Source organism: Triticum dicoccoides, chromosome 1B (assembly GCF_002162155.2).
Source record: "Triticum dicoccoides isolate Atlit2015 ecotype Zavitan chromosome 1B, WEW_v2.0, whole genome shotgun sequence".
Classification (NCBI taxonomy): domain Eukaryota; kingdom Viridiplantae; phylum Streptophyta; class Magnoliopsida; order Poales; family Poaceae; genus Triticum; species Triticum dicoccoides.
This window is the reverse complement of record NC_041381.1, coordinates 317,028,021-317,035,728: the sequence shown is the minus strand read 5'-3', so window position 1 is coordinate 317,035,728 and position 7,708 is coordinate 317,028,021.

Below are 7,708 nucleotides of genomic sequence, written 5' to 3'. Positions count from 1 at the left end.
AAATGTAGCAGAAAAGAAAAAAACTATATAAAAAACCACTCAGAAATAAATAGAAGAAAAAATAATTTTGATTAACTTTAATAAAAAAATGAGCATAGATGCTTATTTTTTAATGACTTATTACAACTCAAAAATAAAAATAAAAAAATAGAAGAAAAAATATTTGTGATTAACTTTACTAAAAAGTGAGCATAGATGCTTATTTTTAATGACTTATTACAACTCAGAAATAAAAAGAAAAAAAATAAATATAGCAGAAAAGAAAAAAACTATATAAAAAACTACTCAGAAATAAATAGAAGAAAAAATAGTTGTGATTAACTTTACTAAAAAGAAAAAAACTATATAAAAAACTACTCAGAAATGAGCATAGATGCGCTCATGGAGAAAATTCAACCTAAATTCATAATAAATTTCTACTAACTTCAGAGAAATTCAGTATGAATTTAGGTTATATTCCCTGTATAAGGGCATCTATTTTCATTTTGAGAGGAGCTCAATAAGGCAGAGAGGGAGGGGCTTATAAACTGGTCTGTGTCCCCTTCGGTTGGCGAGGTGGGACTAAACTCGGCCGCAACGAGGGCCAACCCTTTAGTCCCGGTTGGTGGCCTGAACCGGGACTAAAGGGCAGCCTTTGGTCCCGGTTCAAGCCACCAACCGGGACCAATGGTGTTGGGCCAGGAGCGAGGCCCATTGGTCCCGGTTCGTCCCACCAACCGGGACCAATAGGTCCAGACGAACCGGGACCAATGGCCCACGTGGCCCTGCCGGCCCCCGGGGCTCACGAACCGGATCCGATGCCCCCATTGGTCCCGGTTCTGGATTGAACCGGGACTAATGGGCTGGGACGGCCTGGACCATTGGCCCGTTTTCTACTAGTGCTTGAAGAGGAAAGGGTGATGCAGCAAAGTAGCGTAAGTATTTCCTTTAGTTTTTGAGAACCAAGGTATCAATCCAGTAGGAGGCTACACGCAAGTCCCTCGTACCTACACAAACAAACAAGAACCTCGCAACCAACGCTATAAAGGGGTTGTCAATCCCTTCAGGCCACTTGCAAAAGTGAGATCTGATAGAGATAATAATAAGGTAAATATTTTTTGTATTTTTATGATATAAATTGGAAAGTAAAGATTGCAAAATAAAGTAGATCGGAAACTTATATGATGGAAAATAGACCCCGGGGCCATAGGTTTCACTAGTGGCTTCTCTCAAGATAGCATAAGTATTACGGTGGTTGAACAAATTACTGTCAAGCAATTGATAGAAAAGTGCATAGTTATGAGAATATCTAGGCATGAATATGTATATAGGCATCACGTCCGCGACAAGTAGACTGACTCCTGCCTACATCTACTACTATTACTCCACACATCGACCGCTATCCAGCATGCATCTAGAGTATTAAGTTCATAAGAACAGAGTAACGCATTAGGCAAGATGACATGATGTAGAGGGATAAACTCAAGTAATATGATATAAACCCCATCTTTTTATCCTCGATGGCAACAATACAATGCGTGCCTTGCTGCCCCTGCTGTCACTGGGAAAGGACACCGCAAAGATTGAACCCAAAGCTAAGCACTTCTCCCATTGCAAGAAAGATCAATCTAGTAGGACAAACCAAACTCATAATTCGAAGAGACTTGCAAAGATAACCAATCATACATAAAAGAATTCAGAGGAGATTCAAATATTTCTCATAGATAAACTTGATCATAAACCCACAATTCATCGGATCTCGACAAACACACCGCAAAAAGAGTTACATTGAATATATCTCCAAGAAGATCGAGGAGAACATTGTATTGAGATTAAAAGAGAGAGAAGAAGCCATCTAGCTAATAACTATGGACCCGAAGGTCTGTGGTAAACTACTCACAACTCATCGGAGAGGCTATGGTGTTGATGTAGAAGCCCTCCGTGATCGATTCCCCCTCCGGCGGACCACCGGAAAAGGCTCCAAGATGGGATCTCCCGGGTATAGAAGGTTGCGACGGTGGAAATAGGGTTTCCTGGTGCTTCTGGATGTTTTCAGGGTATGTTGATATATATAGGCAAAAAAAGTGTTGGAAATATGCCCTAGAGGCAATAATAAAATGGTTATTATTATATTTCCTTGTTCATGATAATTGTCTATTGTTCATGCTATAATTGTATTAACTGGAAACCGTAATACATGTGTGAATACATAGACCACGACATGTCCCTAGTGAGCCTCTAGTTGACTAGCTCGTTGATCAATAGATGGTTATGGTTTCCTGACCATGGACATAGGATGTCATTGATAATGGGATCACATCATTAGGAGAATGCTGTGATGGACAAGACCCAATCCTAAGCATAGCACAAGATCGTGTAGTTCGTTTGCTAAAGCTTTTCTAATGTCAAGTATCATTTCCTTAGACCATGAGATTGTGCAACTCTCGGATACCGTAGGAATGCTTTGGGTGTGCCAAACGTCACAATGTAACTGGGTGGCTATAAAGGTGCACTACGGGTATCTCCGAAAGTGTCTGCTGGGTTGGCACGAATCGAGACTGGGATTTGTCACTCCGTGTAACGGAGAGGTATCTCTGGGCCCACTCGGTAGGACATCATCATAATGTGCACAATGTGACCAAGTAGTTGATCACGGGATGATGTGTTACGGAACGACTAAAGAGACTTGCCAGTAACGAGATTGAACAAGGTATCGGGATACCGACGATCGAATCTCGGGCAAGTACTATACCGGTAGACAAAGGGAATTGTATACGGGATTGATTGAATCCTTGACATCGTGATTCATCCGATGAGATCATTGTGGAACATGTGGGAGCCAACATGGGTATCCAGATCCCGCTGTTGGTTATTGGCCGGAGAGTTGTCTCGGTCAAGTCTGCATGGTTCCCGAACCCGTAGGGTCTACACACTTAAGGTTCGATGACGCTAGGGTTATAGGGAATAGATATACGTGGTTAACGAATGTTGTTAGGAGTCCCAGATGAGATCCTGGACGTCACGAGGAGTTCTGGAATGGTCCGGAGGTAAAGATTTATATATGGAAAGTCCTGTTTTGGTCACCGGAGAAGTTTTGGGTGCTATCGGTAACGTACCGGGACCACCGGGAGGGTCCCGGGGGTCCACCAGGTGGGGCCACCGGCCCCAGAGGGCTGCGTGGGCCAAGTGTGGGAGGGGACCAGCCACATGTGGGCTGGTGCGCCCCCCTACCAGGGCCCAAGGCGAAGAGCGAAGGGAAAGGGGGAACCCTAGGCTCAAATGGGCCTAAGGCCCACCTAGTGGTGCGCCCCCCTCTTCCCCCCCTTGGCCGCCCCCCTAGATGGGATCTAGGGCTGGCCGCCACCCCTAGGGGTGGAAACCTAGGTGGGGGCACAGCCCCTCCCTTTCCCCTATATATAGTGGGGGTTTGGGGCTGCCATACACATGAGAACATCTCCCTCTTGGCGCAGCCCTACCCCTCTCCCTCCTCGTCTCTTGCGGTGCTTGGCGAAGCCCTGCTGGAGTGACACACTCCTCCACCACCACCATGCCGTCGTGCTGCTGCTGGATGGAGTCTTCCCCAACCTCTCCCTCTCCCCTTGCTGGATCAAGGCATGGGAGACGTCATTGGGCTGCACGTGTGTTGAACGCGGAGGCGCCGTTGTTCGGCGCTTAGATCGGAATCAACCGTGATCTGAATCGCTACGAGTATGACTCCTTTATCCGTGTTCTTGTAACGCTTCTGCATCGCGATCTTCAAGGGTATGAAGATGCACTCCCCTCTCTCTCGTTGCTAGTATCTCCGTAGATTGATCTTGGTGATGCGTAGAAAATTTTGAATTTCTGCTACGTTCCCCAACAGTGGCATCATGAGCTAGGTCTATGCGTAGTTTCTATGCACGAGTAGAACACAAGTTGTTGTGGGTGTTGATTTTGTCAATTTACTTGCCACTAATAGTCCTATCTTGATTCGGCGGCATTGTGGGATGAAGCGGCCCGGACCGACCTTACACGTACGCTTACGTGAGACAGGTTCCATCGACTGACATGCACTTGTTGCATAAGGTGGCTAGCGGGTGCCAGTCTCTCCCACTTTAGTCGGATCGGATTCGATGAAAAGGGTCCTTATGAAGGGTAAATAGCAGTTGGCATATCACCATTGTGGCTTTGCGTAGGTAAGAAACGTTCTTGCTAGAAACCCATAGCAGCCACGTAAAACATGCAACAACAATTAGAGGACGTCTAACTTGTTTTTGCAGTGTATGCTATGTGATGTGATATGGCCAAAAGAATGTGATGAATAATATATGTGATGTATGAGATTGATCATGTTCTTGTAATAGGAATCACGACTTGCATGTCGATGAGTATGACAACCGTGCAGGAGCCATAGGAGTTGTCTTATTTATTGTATGACCTGCGTGTCAATGACAACGCCATGTAATTACTTTACTTTATTGCTAACCGTTAGCCATAGTAGTAGAAGTAATAGTTGGCGAGACAACTTCATGAAGACACGATGATGGAGATCATGATGATGGAGATCATGGTGTCATGCCGGTGATGATGATGATCATGGAGCCCCGAAGATGGAGATCAAAAGGAGCAAAATGATATTGGCCATATCATGTCACTATTTGATTGCATGTGATGTTTATCATGTTTATGCATCTTATTTGCTTAGAACGACGGTAGTAAATAAGATGATCCCTCATAATAATTTCAAGAAATTGTTCCCCCTAACTGTGCACCGTTGCGGAAGTTCGTTGTTTCGAAGCACCATGTGATGATCGGGTGTGGTAGATTCTAACGTTTACATACAACGCGTGTAAGCCAGATTTACACACGCAAAACACTTAGGTTGACTTGACGAGCCTAGCATGTACAGACATGGCCTCAGAACACAAGAGACCGAAAGGTCAAACATGAGTCATATAGTGGATACGATCAACATGAAGATGTTCACCGATGATGACTAGTCCGTCTCACGTGATGATCGGACACGGCCTAGTTGACTCGGATCATGTAACACTTAGATGACTAGAGGGATGTCTATCTGAGTGGAAGTTCATAAGATGAACTTAATTATCCTGAACATAGTCAAAAAGGTTTTTGCAAATTATGTCATAGCTCGCGCTTTAGTTCTACTGTTTTAGATATGTTCCTAGAGAAAATTCAGTTGAAAGTTGATAGTAGAAATTATGCGGACTAGGTCCGTAAACTGAGGATTGTCCTCGTTGCTTCGTAGAAGGCTTATGTCCTTAATGCACCGCTCGGTGTGATGAACCTCGAACATCGTCTGTGGATGTTGCGAACATCTGACATACACGTTTTGATAACTACGTGATAGTTCAGTAATGTTAAACGGTTTAGAGTTGAGGCACCGAAGACGATTTCGAAACGTCACGGAACATATGAGATGTTTCGAGGACTGAAATTGGGATTTCAGGCTCGTGCCCACGTCAAGAGGTATAAGACCTCCGACGAGTTTCTTAGCCTGCAAACTAAGGGAGAAAAGCTCAATCGTTGAGCTTGTGCTCAGATTGTCTGAGTACCACAATCACTTGAATCGAGTGGGAGTTAATCTTCCAGATGAGATAGTGATGTTTCTCCAAAGTCATTGCCACCAAGCTGCTAGAGCTTCGTGATGAACTATAACATATCAGGGATAGATATGATGATCCTTGAAATATTTGCGATGTTTGACACCGCGAAAGTAGAAATCAAGAAGGAGCATCAATTGTTGATGGTTAGTGAAACCACTAGTTTCAAGAAGGGCAAGGGCAAGAAGAGATACTTCATGAAACGGCAAATCAGTTGCTGCTCTAGTGAAGAAACCCAAAGTTTGAACCCACCCGAGACTAAGTGCTTCTGTAATGAGGGGAACAGTCATTGAAGCAGAACTACCCTAGATACTTTGTAGATGAGAAGGCTGGCAAGGTCGATAGAAGTATATTGGATATGCATTATATTAATGTGTACTTTACTAGTACTCCTAGTAGCACCAGGGTATTAGATACTGGTTCGGTTGCTAAGTGTTAGTAACTCGAAATAAAAGCTACGGAACAAATGGAGACTAGCTAAAAGTGAGATGACGATGTGTGTTGGAAGTGTTTCCAAGGTTGATGTGATAAGCATCGCATGCTCCCTCTACCATCGAGATTGGTGTTAAACCTAAATAATTGTTATTTGGTGTTTGCATTGAGCATAGACATGATTGGATCATGTTTATCGCAATATGGTTATTCATTTAAGGAGAATAATGGTTACTCTGTTTATTTGAATAATACCTTCAATGGTCTTGCACCTAAAATAAATGGTTTATTGAATCTCGATCATAGTGATACACATGTTCTTGCCAAAAGATATAAGATAGTAATGATAGTACCACATACTTGTGGCACTGCCACTTGAGTCATATTGGCATAAAATGCATGAAGAAGCTCCATGTTGATGGATCTTTGGACTCACTCGTTTTTGAAAAGATTGAGACATGCGAACCATGTCTATTGGTGTATACGCATGAAGAAACCCCATGCAGATGGATCGTTTGGACTCACTTGATTTTAAATCACTTGAGACATGCAAATCATACCACATGGGAAAGATGACTGAAAAGCCTCAGTTTCAGTAAGATGGAACAAGAAAGCAACTTGTTAGAAGTAATACATTTTGATGTGTGCAGTCTAATGAGTGTTGAGGCACGCAGTGGATATCGTTATGTTCTTACTTCACAGATGATTTGAGTAGATTCTGAGTATGTTTACTTGATGAAACACAAATCTGAATTATTGAAAGGTTCAAGTAATTTTAGAGTGAAGTTGAAGATTGTCGTGACAAGAGGATAAAATGTCTATGATATGATCATAGAGATGAATATCTGAGTTACGAGTTTGGCACACAATTAAGACATTGTGGAAATTGTTTCACAACTAATACCGCCTGGAACACCATAGTGTGATGGTGTGTCCGAACATCATAACTGCACCCTATTGGATATGATGCATACCATGATGTCTCTTATCGAATTACTACTATCGTTTATGGGTTAGGCATTAGAGACAACCACATTCACTTTAAATAGGGCACCACACAATTCCGTTAAGACGACACCGTATGAACTATGGTTTAGAGAAACCTAAGTTGTCGTTTCTTAAAAGTTTGGGGCTACGACGCTTATGTGAAAAGTTTTAGCCTGATAAGCTCGAACCCAAAGCGGATAAATGCATCTTCATAGGACACCCAAAACGGTTGGGTATACCTCCTGTCTCAGTTCCGGAAGCAAAAGGGATTGTTTCTAGAATCGGGTCCTTTCTCGAGGAAAAGTTTCTCTTGAAAGAATTGAGTGGGAGGATGGTGGAGACTTGATGAGGTTATTGAACCATCACTTCAACTAGTGTGTAGCAGGGCATAGGAAGTTGTTCCTATGGTGCCTACACCAATTGAAGTGGAAGCTAATGATAGTGATCATGAAACTTCGGATCAAGTCACTACCAAACCTCGTAGGTCGACAAGGATGCGTACTACTTCAGAGTGGTACTTAATCCTGTCTTGGAGGTCATGTTGCGAGTCAACAATGAACCTACGAGCTATGGAGAAGCAATGGTGGGCCCGGATTCCGACAAATGGCTCGAGGCCATAAAATCCGAGAGAGGATCCATGTATAAAACAAAGTGTAGACTTTGGAAGAACTACCTGATGGTCGTAAGGCTGTTGGGTACAGATGGAT